This window comes from Diabrotica undecimpunctata, chromosome 5 (genome assembly GCF_040954645.1).
Source record: "Diabrotica undecimpunctata isolate CICGRU chromosome 5, icDiaUnde3, whole genome shotgun sequence".
Classification (NCBI taxonomy): Eukaryota; Metazoa; Arthropoda; class Insecta; order Coleoptera; family Chrysomelidae; genus Diabrotica; species Diabrotica undecimpunctata.
The window spans coordinates 138,824,289-138,838,766 of NC_092807.1; the positions used below are offsets into that span (position 1 = coordinate 138,824,289).

A 14,478-nucleotide genomic window follows, 5' to 3' on the forward strand; every position below is an offset into this window, starting at 1 on the left:
AGATTTGCCTTTGCATTGGGAGATATTGTAACCGTAACGCAAATATTCTGTACGTTGTACAACTGGATTATGGTTCTACAGGGAAATTAACTATATTGATGTTAATGGAGGGAGGAATTTTATTGCCTATAAAATGTATTACTACCAATTGTATATTAAAAAAATATTTTTTTTTAGTTTCAGTGTTTATTATGTTTCGTTTCATTCGTCGCATCTCAGCCACTGGAATAATGGAATTAATTGGCTGCTTTAAGTACTTCTCAGTGAAAAAGGTATTAACACCGCGGATTAAGCCTTTTTTTTATAAAATTTTGGTATATAAAAGGTAAACTTACTTTTTTTAGTATTTCATGGTTAGTTAATAAATTAGCGATTTTGTATGTTCTGAAAATAAACAACTCGTTTTAAACCTATAGAATGAGTATCAATAACATCGTTTCTAAATTCAATTACTTGTTGTAAATAGAAACCAATTCTAATGGGGAAAAGACCGAGATTTTTATCAGTATGTACAGCTGGTCCAAAAAAAACTGATACGATTCTTAAAGCGTATTTTGTAGAAAATTGAGCAGTGTATTTTGAAGGATAAATACTTATTATTTGCATACTGTCACTGCCACTGCCAAATCTCAAAATTTGTCAGATAACTTATTCTGTTCAACCTCAAAAAATGGCTCCACTTATTAGCAAAGAACTAAAAGCAAGAATTGTAACGAAATTAGATATTTGGTCACTATCTGCCGTAGCGAACCATTTTAAAGTAAGCAAAACAACAGTTTTTAATATTAATAAAAGATGGAGAGAACAAAAATCTCTCGAAAGAAAGCAAAGTTCTGGAAGATCAAAAATATCTACCGCTCTTGAAGATCGTACGTCTTTGGAGAGATTAGAATAGAATCCTTTTGAAGATGCGATAACTGCAAGAATTATGTCACAGTTTCCGGGAAGAAAGACAACAACTTGGCGCAGGATTAAAGCATCTCGTCTTAGGTACCGAACTGCTGCAAAAAACAAGCTCTTACACCACAACAGAAGCAATCAAGACTTATATTTGCTTTAAACCATCAGCTACAAAATCAAGATTTTTAGGACAGGGTAATATTTACAGATGAGAAAATTTTACAATATTCTAAAAAGGGCAAAATGCGGCTGTATAAACCAGATAATAATAGATTTAATCCTCTTTATGTTAATAGATATCGAGCAGCTGCTCATTTTAGCGCTAATGTATGGGGATGGATTTTATCTAGAGGAATGGGAATGGTATGGCGTATTGATGGCAGGTTTGTTGGGCAGACTTACCTGAATATTCTAGAAAACATCATGTTTCCCAGTGTAGAACAGTTGTATCCAGAAAATAATTTTATCCTCCAACAAGATAATTGTCCTGTTCACACTGCAAATATAATAAACCAGTGACTCCAGAATAACAACATCGAAACCTTACCATGGCCTAGCTACAGTAGAGATTTAAACCCAATCGAGAATGTGTGGGGGTTATTATAAAACAGTTGTATTGGCGTAATTTTATACCTCAAAATGATGAAGAGCTGTGGCACGGTATATAACAGGTTTGGGAAGAGCTCTCTGAAAAAGACAATTTCGTAGTTCCTTTCACGTAGATGGACCGAAGACTACAAGCAGTTATCAATACTGATGGAGATATTGCAAAATATTAATTTTATTTGTACATACCTAAATTTAGTAAAGTTTTGGTCTTCCAGACCCTCGCTTTCTTTCGGGAGTTTCTTGTTGCCTTCATTTTTTATTAATAGAAAAACTGTGATTCTGCTTATGTTAAAATGTTTTGCTGCCTCTGATAGTGCCCAGTTATCTTTTAATTTGGTTACAATTCTTGCTTGAACATATTGTTGAGTTAAGTCGTTTGTTTTATTCCTTAATAATAATAAAAATAATAACAACAACCCTATTTTATGTAAAAACTATCATTTATATTCTCTTTATAAAATGCAGCAATTCAAAATAATATCATAATTTAGACCTTAATAAGTATTTTTTTGTTTGTTTATTTTATTATTTGTCTGTCATAATAAATATAATATAATGTCAGACCAATCAAATACACTGTTCAAAATAATTAAATTTTACTAAGAGTCCTTTTTGTTTTTTTTTTATTGTTACATTGCATGTTTACAATAGACTATATACACAGAGTAATAAGTAAATAGTCTGTAAGTAAACTAACGTGAGTTAGGTACCATCCAGTGACGGTTCTCTAAGTATTATTGCGGTAGGTCTTCTGGCCATACCCTCTTCAATCTTCTTTCGGCAAGTGGTTGGGCGAATAAGTTATTTATCAGTTCGTTGTTGCGATCAGTGGTGCGATATTTTATTGAGTGATTCTTTATAATGTCCTTAAGTAATGGGATGTCCAGATCATTGTGAAATGTTTGGTTAGATACATACCATGGAGCTTTACTTATCATACGGAGTATTTTGGATTGGAATCTTTGAAGTATCTTCGTATTTGAAGGTTTACTACAGCCCCATAGTTCTATTCCATATGCCCAAACTGGTATAAGTATAGCTTTGTGCAGAAGTAGTTTATTTTCAAGAGATAACTGAGACCTTTTGTTAAATAGCCAGTTCATATTTTTTAGTTTAAGCTGTAGTTGTTTCCGTTTAGTTTTAATGTGCGTTGTCCATGTAAGTTTTTCATCCAGGTGCAATCCCAAGTATTTGACAACTGGTTTTATAGGAATGGGAGTATTATTAATATAAACTTGTGGACATGTGGATTTTCTTGTTGTAAAAGTAATTTGTACTGATTTGCTAGCATTAACACTGATCTTCCGTCGTTTAAGCCAATTTTGTAATTGATCTAAATGATTTTGTACTTTTTGTGATTCTACATTAGGGTCGATATCTACTGCCAAGATTCCCGTGTCATCGGCAAATGTAGCTAAGAAGGTATTATTGCTGATTGGAACGTCTGCTGTAAATATCAGATACAGAAATGGGCCCAAAACGCTACCCTGAGGTACGCCAGATTGTATGATGTGGTAATTTAAGTAGCTGTCTTCAATTTTGACTTGGAAGTAACGGTCAGTAAGATATAATTTTAGTATAAAGTATAGTTGGTCTGTTAGGTGTAATTTCAATTTGTAGAGGAGACCTTCATGCCATACTCTATCAAATGCCTGTTGTATATCTAGAAACACTCCAGCGCAAAACTTTTTCTCTTCGAGAGTTGTTTTATATTTACTATTCTGTGGCATTGTTGGATGGTTGAGTGTTCACGTCTAAATCAATTGGTGTTGTGGTATAATTTCGTTTATGGGAACAACTTGCTCGATTTTATGTAATAGTAGCCTTTCTAATACTTTTGACATTATTGGGAGTAGGCTTATAGGGCGATATGAATTTGCTTGCGTTGCGGGCTTACCAGGTTTCGGAATCATAGTAACTTGAGCAAATTTCCATTGTATTGGAAAGTATCGAAGACGTATTATGCTCTTGTATATTGTTGTTAATAGCACCACTGCTTTTCTCGGTAGCTTCTGAAGTAATTCACCTGTTATCAAATCATAGCCAGGAGCTTTCTTATGATTTATCATTTTTATTTGTTGTCGAACCTCTGTCGGAGTAAATGTTGTCAGAGGAAGAGATAGTTGACATGGAGTTTCGAGGTACATCCTTGTATCATCATCTTCATCGTTATTAGTATCTGGTGCTGCGAATACAGTTGCAAGATGCTCTGCGAATACTGTTGTTTTTTCTCCGTTTGTGTGGGCCCAGGTCATACCTGTTTTTCTTAAAGGTGAATTTGTTATTGTCCGTCGTTTAAACTTTTTTGTAGCTTTCCATATAGAGTGGTCTTCATGTGAAAGGTTCGAAACATAAAACTGGAAAGAGTCGTTTTTTTCTTCATGTAATGCTCTATTTAGTCTATGACTTATCCTGTTAAGGTACGTTTTATTTAGTGGATTTCTCATTTGTTGCCATATGTGTCGAACTCTTCTTTTTTCTGCTACCAGTTCTCTTATATGAAGGGGGATATTGTGGTTTTCTTGCACGCTTATTTGGCGCTGTGGTGTTGCTTCTCATCCTGATGTTTGTAAACCTGTTGTTAAATAGTTACTGCTTTCTCTACATCTTCGTTTTCTTTTATCCTAGTATCTAGTCTAATTTTTGTATTTACAGAATTTTGGAAAACATCCCAGTTTGTTTCTTTAGTTGTGAGTTTGGGTGGTGGTGTTCTCCATGTTATGTGTGTACTTAAAGTTATTATTATTGTACTGTGATCTGATGTTAAATCGAAGTTTGACTCTACTGCACTATGAATGTCAGATATCCCTTTTGTTACAGCAATAGTCGTATCAGTTTTTTTAAGAACCAGTTGTACATGATACGGGCCTGAATCAGTTGATTGATATTTATTATTAAAGTCATAATTATTTACATTTGGGGATATTGTATCCATTTTTCAATCATTATCATTATTTATATTAATCGAGGGTGGACCAGGTCCATAGGTATCCCCCGTACCTTACCTACCATGGTCTATACCTAAAATAGACGTATCTCCTAAACACAACTTTTCACTAATTGCTATTAAGTAATTGGTAAATACTGTAGGGGAGGGTGTTCCACAGCGAAACATGTTCCACACTGAAACAAAGAGATTTTAAAATTCAAAGACTGCGCCAAATCAACGCAACCTTCGCTTCAGAGAAGTTCCCGCCGTCCTTTACTTGTTATCTTAACCCCAGTGTGTGTAAATCCGCTGTTCTGTTGCGACGAAAAAAATATTGTTTTTCTGGTTCCAAGTAAATTTTAAGTGATATATTTTCAACCCGGTAAGTCTCCAATTATTTAATTTAATTTTTGCTAAGAACGTTGCGGGGTAAGGTACATAATTGATTGATGATTTCTGAAATTTGCGGCATTTTGAATGTTTTAGGTTAGGTTGTTAAGTTAATTGCTGGGAAAAGTGCTTAATGGTCCAGATTGAAACAAGTCTATGTGGGGCACAGTGAAACATGTTTCAGTGTACCCCATGACACATGCAACAATGTTTTAATTATTTATTTTTTAGTTGTCATCCAAGTTTAAGATGGCTCGTAACCGTAAGCGCAAAACAAACATTGGCATTTTCAGTCAAGAGCAGATGAAAGCAGCTGTGAGTCTCGTTGTTCAAGAAAATCTGCCTATAAAACGAGCAGCCGAATTACAAGGTGTTGCCTATGTTACTTTGTTTAGGTAAGAAATCAGATGCATTTAAGTAACTTTTTCTATTGTATGATCCACTATTTTTCATTTCTAAAAATAGTTTTTCTTTTATTTTAGGTATGTACGCAAAGTTAAAGCGAACCCCGATTCAGACACTGTTTTTCGTCCCAAATATGATGTGAGGTTAATTTTTACACATGATGAAAAGAAAACCTTAGTTGACTATATTTTGACCTCTGCAAAGATGTGCTATGGACTTACTCCACTGGAATGCCGCAAGCTTGCGTTTGAGTCAGCAATAAAAATATGGAAATCCCTAATAATTGGAAAGAACAAAAAATGGCAGGTAGAGAGTGGTATTTGGGCTTCAGGAAAAGGCATCCAGAATTAAGTTGTCGAAAACCAAAAGCTTGTAGTTTATCCCGTTCTACTGCGTTTAACAGGCACAATGTTTTAACTTTTTTCAAAAATCTTGAAACAGTTCTTAAGCGTGAGTCTCGTTTTAGTGATGGCAGTAGAGTCTTTAATTTAGACGAAACTGGAACCACCACAGTTCATGCTCCTCCTAAAATTCTTGTAAAAAAAAGGTATGAAACAGGTCTCTCAATGTACTAGTGGGGATAGAGGGGTTCTTGTAACGACCTGCAGTATCATTTGTGCTGGTGGTTATGCCTAAGGAAATGATGATACAAGATGCTCCAGCTAGTACGTTGGGATTGGCTGCTTCTTCTGGATGGATGAACAGGGAATTATTTCCGCAAGTAATGGAACATTTTATAAAATATTCTTCTAGTTCTTGTAACAACCCCAGCCTTCTCATCATGGATAATCACGAGAGCCATTTGTCAATGGAAACCATGGATCTTGCAAAGTCAAATGGGGTCACAATATTGACACTACCTCCACACTGCTCAAACAAAATGCAGCCCTTAGATGTAGCAGTATTTTCATCGTTCAAGGCGCATTATAACAATGCCATGCAAGGTTGGCTTCTTAATCACCCTGGTATTCCAGTAAATATTTTTAATGTCGGAAGTTTTGTTAAAGTTGCGCATGTAATATCAATGACACCTACGAACATCAATTCAGGATTTAAGAAAACTGGCATCTTCCCTTATGATCCAGAAATATTTTCAGATGACGATTTCCTCATGTCAGCTGTAACAGACAGACCAGAAAATCATTCTGAACCAACAGTTATTCAACAGCCTGAGCAAGAAACAGAAAAACAGCAAGGCATCGAGGGAACTGATGAAACGCTAGCAGAAAATAAAACCAATAATAAATCTTCTGTTTCTCCACAAATCTTTCGAGAATTTCCAAAGGCACAAAAAAGAAAGATTCAGAAATCTAGAAGGCAAGGAAAAACAATTATTGCGACTGACACTCCTGAAAAGGGCGAACTAGCTAAAAGGGAATTAAGTAGAAAAAAAGTAAACCAAACAGCTGTTAAAAAGGTGACAAGAAAAATTACAGATGATGATTATGACGAAGAACAAGAATGGCAGGAATCATCAAGTGAAAGCGATTGGACACCGGAAGATCCAATTCCAGATCTTACTGAGGAATTAACCAGACCTCCAACTAAAAATAACTTCGTTTTGGTACAGTTTACGACCAATAATTTGATTTACTTTGTTGGGAAAATATTGAACGTTTTGGAAAAAGATGAATTTGAAATTTCCTTTATGAGGAAAAGCGCAAAAGTAACTGGCAAATTCTTCTTTCCTACAAATCCAGATATTTCAGTTGTTCGGTTAGAAGATATTAAAATGCTTTTACCTCAACCGATTCTTTCTGGCTCAACGTCAAGACAAAATGCCTACATGAGTTTTGAAATAAATTTTAACAATCATGACGTTCGGTAAAATATATCTATTAATAAGTTCATTTAGGTCCTAGTGAGTAAAACTTGTATGACACTACATATTTTACATTAAACATATTTTTGTTTAGAAAGTGTTTCATTGTACCCCACCGATAGTTTCAGTGTGCCCCATATTTGGGGCACACTGAAACAAATGACACGGTAATAAAAAAATAATAAAAGATAGGTAATATTATTAGGTAATTTAAACCAATCGCTGCTATAATGACAAGTAATGTCTAATATTTGCGATATTATAAACAAATTATACAAAAATCTAATTTTTCTAAAAAAAAAAATGTCATTTGAAAAAAAAAAATGATCCACTGTGGAACACTCTCCCCTACTAAAAACACGACGTAGGTCCGATGCGTTCAAATGTAGAAACACACTGAAATCTACTAAAAAACTTCCAAAAATTAATATTTTGTGGGAGAGCTCCGAAGTTATTTTGACTTATGCTATTAAAACTTATTTACTTTTCTCTGTTGTAAAACTTAACATAATACTTTATAATATTGTTATAGTTAGGTATTCTAATAATATCGTTTTTTGATAAAGTAAATGTTATTATGTATGAAAACAGAAAGAAGGAAAAAATTTTTTTGCAGACCTGTGTTATCATACTAATAGACAAATAACTAATTATATAATGATATGAACTGTGACATTTTGTTGATTAGAATTTAAAAACACTCACTGTTTTTGGAAATAATATCTATATACTCATGGACAAACTGTTATAATATAATAAGTAATCATGACAGTTTTAACTGCTTCACATCTTTCACAAGCTAATAAATGTGATCTTCCACCATCCGTGCAGCTTAGGAAACTTCTAGTTTACCTTCATTATGTCAAAATCGTAAGATTTAATAACATAAGTGGTTAATATTTTGTTCTTAATTAAATATATTTGTAAGTATAAATCAAGAAATATTAGAATGTTTACCCCGGTTTAAACATGATGTATCCCTCTTTACTTTCCTCGAAATATTTCAAGAGAAAATATTTACTTAAGTAATTTTTGGTCTCAATTTTACTCTTATCTCAAATATTATATGTTGAAGTATTCCTCAAATAATTAGAAGCAAAAGAGGTACCTAATCAAGATTTCACTTTCATCCTCATCAATGGTGTAGAAACAGAGGGTGAAATAAAGGTGAGGTAAATTCCAATAACACGGTGGCGTTGGTGATTGTCTGGTTGCCTAGCAACTTTGTTGTCAAGCACCTAAGCGCATGAAAATCAGAGCTTTCCATGTCGGCTACATTTAACTCCAACACAAATTTCATTGTGCAATTGGTTTATTGAAAATACTGAGATTTAGTCATATTTTTTGTTAAATAAACGTATTAATGTATAAATATTCGGGTAGTTGTACGATTAATCAATGACAAGTATTTTAAATCGGGAATTTAACCAATTTGTATCTTCATTTACATTATAATGGGGGAGTCGAGATGAATTCCTGATAATGGATTATTTTGATACTACTTGTTTATACTTTTCGAGTGGTGACGACGTTTGTCAGGATGAAAGGTGAGTTAAAACAATTAAATTAGTTCAGAAACATTCACATTTTCCTCTTAATCCTTTTTTAAATTTAAATAAACCGCGTCGTCTGTACAACTGTTTAAGTTGCTTGTAAGTAGATGGCGCTAAAATTCAGAGTTGGTTTAGTTATTCCAAAAATTATTTTAAAATGGTATTTTACTGAGAATCAAATATCATAAGATAATTAAACAAAATGAGGAATTACATTTCCTTCGTTTTATACCAAATAATATGCATATATAGGAACATTTCTTCTAAAAATTGGTGTTACAGTGACAGGTGTACGTCACTTTCATGTCCATGTTTTGCCCATAACCTTGAATTGGACCAATCAGTGATCGAGCCTGGGTCTAGCAACCAATAGAAATGTTGGTATTACCAGGGTCAACAAATTCTTCTGAAATAGCCGACTTTTCTGGCGGCCATGTTGAAAACAACCTTCATTGAACGTGTGTTTAAAAAATAGTATATTTATATGTTTTTACCTAAAATGTAATGAAAACAATATCTTAAGTGTGGTGTTTGATTCCGTTAAAATACTGATGTTTAGTGTTATATATCGGCCGTGATTATAATGACAATAATCATGTTTTGATATCACGAGACCTTGAGTTGTGTTTGGCTTCTTCACAAATCTTTTTTGGAATTTTGGACACGACCCATTATGTATTTCTTTTATACAGGTAAGATAATTGCACTTTCATCCTAGGGTTATATTTTTATGTAAAAAGTTAACATCTCTTTTAAAGAATTCCTAACACTTCTGCTTCTCCATTTTTTACATATAGGTTAGGTTTATGCAGACATCAACAATGTATAGAGAGATATTTTATAATTTTTTTTAAATTTGTCGTATTTATATTAGAGAATTAGTAATTTTTAAATGTATGCTGTACATATTTGGCTTCATTTAACGTAATAAACAAATAAGTTCATATATGCAATTCAAAAAGTATTTAAAAACTTCAATGAACATACAATAACAGACTACATAATTATATTGTATAAGTGCATAATAAAGAATTCTTAAATGAGTTATTCCTAAAAATTGTTTTATTAAATTTTAATCTTGATAGTAGCCCTCTTAATTTAACCACAAACCCTATCTTTAATATTATGATCTAAGTACCTTCTATTTATACTTAAAATTCAATCAACTGTAGTCTACTGTATTTCTTATATTAACTCTTTTTATTAGCTCTTACTTAAAAACAATTAAGACAAACTTCCTTTGAATTGCTAAGTTTAGGTTTAGTAATTTTGTATCACTATGTTTAGTGATTTTTAGAAGTCACTAAATCGTTATATGTGAAGTATTTTTTTCGATTATAGTTGAATTTAAATAATTCTGGGCCACACAGTTGAACTTTCTCATAACATAACAATGAAATACCATTATTATACTGATAACAGTTTGTGAATACTAACTGAAGAACATTTGAAAGACCTTCAATCATATCAGTAATACTTTCCATTTCTTCCAATATCAAAATGTATTAATTATTATTATGTAATGTAGCATTCTTCCTCATAAAACAAATTGTTGCCTAAAACACTTGATTTAATTCAGAAGATCTTCTTGTTTCAATCTTTTTAGAAAACATCCTATAAGATTTTGTAAGGCTATCCCACTTTATGATTGTTATAACATAGGTGTTGATCTATTTTCCTTCAACCTAGATACTTTTTTCTGCATTTTGAAGAGTTTTTAACAAGATACTTTCGGAGTACAAGTTATGAGTAGTAATGACAGAATGCAAACCATGTCACACAACTTTTTAGATTTGTAAAATCTATTTTGTTAGTGTTAGTAATTTATTGATTGTGGAGAAAGCAGAGCAAAATATGATACTAGAACATGGAAAATTGTAAAGGTTTCCCACCTTGTAGTACTATATCAGTATGAATGTTATAATACTAGTGTTGATCTATTTTTCATCAACCTTGATACTTCTGTTTCTGCATTTTGAAGAATTTTTGTAAAGATATTTTAGAGTATAAATTTATAATAGTGATGGTAGAACACTACTTTTTAGATATGTAAAACCTATTTATTTTGTTAGTGTTAGTAATTTATTGATTATAAAGAAAGCTTTATTTTCAATCTAGGAAATGAAAAAATTAATAATGAAATTATTTAGTCGAAAATTGTTGAGTAGAACATGAATGAGAGAGAAATCAAGAGGATAGGTGTTAAAAACAAAAGGAAAATCTAGTATTAGAGTAAATTAAATTGAAAACAATCTAAATAAACTAAAAATAATAAACCAAAGTATGAGGCAATAAAGAACATAATGAATAAATTCATAAATGGATGAAACACATATAGTTTCGCTATTATTATCGCCAAATTTCAAATTATTGTATATATATATGGAAGCTAAACGGGTTAGATAAGATGTAAACAGAAAAAGAGAAATCATAACAAATAAAAAAAAATATTCAGCTGAAATCCCATCAAAAATCAACAAGACTAGTGGACAAAAATTGAAAAATGTTACACAGTAATAGCTATCTTGTAAAAACTAAAATGCTGTCAAGAGTGCATTCAAGATTTATTCAAACATTATAGGGCAGAACTAGTACTAAGAAAAGACAATATGACAAATGTCCAGACATAAGAAATGTGTAAGTAGATAAGAGTAATCAGCCAAGAACATTTACCTTTGGAGATAGGCATTCCCCTCTTAGTCCAGCATGTTGGTTTGCCATCTGACCATAAGATGTTGTCTTCCTATTTGTTGCTGTAATTCCATGGACTGCAATATATAATTATTTTCTTCCATGTCTAATCTTTCTGTTTTAGGTTATGCCCAGCAAATTTGATTTGCAACATCTTTTATTTAGGTTTTATTATGAGCAATTTTTTCATCAGTGTTTTTAGATACTGGGGATATTTTGTATTCTTTAGTATATAATAGAGATTGCTAATAACAACAGTAATATTAGAGCTTACCAAATGCTGTCCAAGCTAATTTTCTCCTTTGTATTTTTTAGTCTGATTTTATTTATTATTTTTGAATTTGTCTTAAGTATATCTACTCAGTTCCTTATTTTATGTTATATGTGTTCTTCTGTTATTTTTTTAGGGCCTTCTTCTTGGGTTTTCATGGTTTTATTTTTATCATAGTTTGTCTGTATTCCTATTTCATTGATTTATTATTAAATCTTAAATCAGTTTATGTATCAGAAGCAATAACACTAGTCAATGACAACCAATCAACAAGTCTTGAGGTACCAGACTGTGAAGAACAAAACTAATAAAAGAACACAGTGGAATATTGGTAACTTCTAGTAAAACATATAGTACAGGGAAGAATTCCTAGAGTAGGACTGAATAAATAGCATTATAACAACACACCTAACATTAGAAGAATTAATTGCCAATTATTGCAAATTAATAACATGATATGCAGATGACAGTGATATACTAGTGGAACACTAGGAAAATCTAAATCAAATAATTGACAGAGTGGGACTAATTGCTAAACATATAAATGGCACTATTTATACTAACAAAAAAGTAAAAATCTTAATACAGTTACTAAGTTATAATCTGATTAATATATTGAGAACAAATTAGAAAGTTTTGAAACTGTAAATACCTATTAGGATCAATAATTAATTAAGTTAAACGGATTTTAAAAGGAACATTTTGATGACACCGCTTATAACCTTTATAAACCTCAAAAAATTCATTTAGTACAAGGAGATAATGATAGATGGTTTGAGTTATGTTAAGATGTAATTTTTTTTTTATTTAAGCAACATTCTCGTCCAGTGGGACAGTTTCTATCCAAAACTGTTGTTGGTGTAGTGAAAGAATCCACATTTTACATTGAAAACTCAGGACTAGTATTTGTTTAAAATAAATGTGTATTTCTTTTCCTGAGAAACATTGAATGTGGATTATTTGTACTTTTTAAACAATGAAATAAGTCATTTCCTGGACAACCTTCCTCTAATTGGTGGAGTAAATTGAGTACAGGAAAACAGAAAACAAAATAGGTATATTGATGGAAGGCAACCATATATATATACTTATTTCTAAAGGCAATAAACATTACAGATTGATATGAATTACATTTTGCAAACATTAAGTAAATACCAATTTTAATGAGTTCTCACCACTGAATTCGGGCGAAAATTCCATAAGATACAGCTGTATAATTTCTACAAAACTCTCCCATATGTGATGTGTAGTTATTATTTACAATAATGAAAACAACTTGAGGTAGTGTGGGTATTATCAATTAAGCTTTTAAAATATGTATTTAAAGTTAGCTAAATTATTGGCATATGCATTGTTAAAGTGATGTATGAAGTATTGTTAAATGCTCTTTAAAAGTTAAAGTTATGGTATTTTTATTTAAGAAAAGTATGTTATAAGGATATGACCATAGAGGTCATATCCTTATATGATTATATATTATAATGCTATAATATATTAAACAAAAGACAAAAATAGTACACTTTTTTAATATAGGTATTTTGAGTTTTAACTGAAATGCCCTACAAGTATTACTGTTATGAATATTGTATTATTTATATAAAATTTTTTACAAATATCAATTACAGTATCTTTGAATATTTAATTAGAGTTCACTTGAGAAGCATAGAAATCAAATAAAAGTTGGTATTTCCATTGGTTTAAGTCACACTCTTTGCTAATGTTTATGAAATTTTATATCTTTATATCTTGTTTTAATCCATATGATTTTAATCCAGGTTATTGTAATTCCGAATTTGTCCACCCTTGTTGCATGAACTTTTACTGGATGAAATTTTTTTATATGTGCTCACAAATTATGTGTTTAGTATGGTGTACTATTTTTAAAAAATATTAATACAATACAATAAGCACAAATATAGTGGAAAACACTAGAATACAGTAAAAATAAACCTGGAATAGAAAACAAACTTAAATGTAAATAATTTATTTAAAAATTCCTGTATAAACAGTATAATATTAATATAATATAATATACCTTTTATAAAGGAATTTTTAAATAAATTTTTAGTGATACGTGGTATACAGCCAGCTACAGGAATTTAGTTTCATTGTGGAAGCTTATATGTCATCTGTCATCTGGAATGAATTATCATCAACACCATTTGTTGCAATGTCCCAGCCAAAGTGTAAAATCATCCCTAGACACCAGTGTACTTCCGCAGTACTTCAGCATTAGTATCACATGTTCGTCCAATATACTTTTTGGCATGTGCTTGTGACAAATATACTTATATATACATATATTTGTATATACAATACTGTCTTCTCCACCCTCTCACTCCAATCTCATTTACATCTTCCTGCACATCATCCAGACATTTGAGTTAAGGTCGCATCCTTCTTCTTCCAAGCGGCTGATGTAACCTAGTTATTTTTGAGCAGAATCACTTTCATCCATCCCGATAATGTTTCCCACTAATCCTAGACAGTTTATATGATATCTGCATTACCAAAAAGGCCGCCATATTTATACAATCCTCAATACTTTTCTTTCAAAGATTCGTAGAAACTCTTTTGGGTCGTTATTGTTTTATAAAGTTTGCACTTTGTTGCTCTTGACATACTTCTTGCTCTTAGTTGAGGGCTTAGGCCAAAATGACACTCTTTCGCCTTTTGCTTTGTTTTCAGCCAGGGGCCAAAATCCATATCAAATTGAACGAATCATCAAAAATATTGCACGTGATGTAAATGTTTTGAAATGTTCAGTTTTTAAATTACACGGACGTTTGTAATTAAAAAGTAAATATTTTTATCAGATGTCGCTATTTGCGTCTATACGAAGCCATGTTAGAGTTGCTTCTTAAGGCAGAAAAGATTTATTTCCACGTTCAGAGCGACTGCGAAAGCC

At 31.7% G+C, this 14,478-nt stretch overlaps 1 long non-coding RNA gene across 1 annotated transcript in view; it reads left to right on the forward strand.

Moving 5' to 3' along the window:
• The first annotated feature begins 8,870 nt into the window (after positions 1-8,870).
• Positions 8,871-14,478, forward strand: part of LOC140441866 (uncharacterized) — an 83,283-nt gene continuing 77,675 nt past the window's right edge. The window contains exon 1 of the long non-coding RNA XR_011951043.1: positions 8,871-9,300. This is a non-coding gene — a long non-coding RNA (uncharacterized lncRNA). The remainder of the gene's footprint in view (positions 9,301-14,478) is intronic.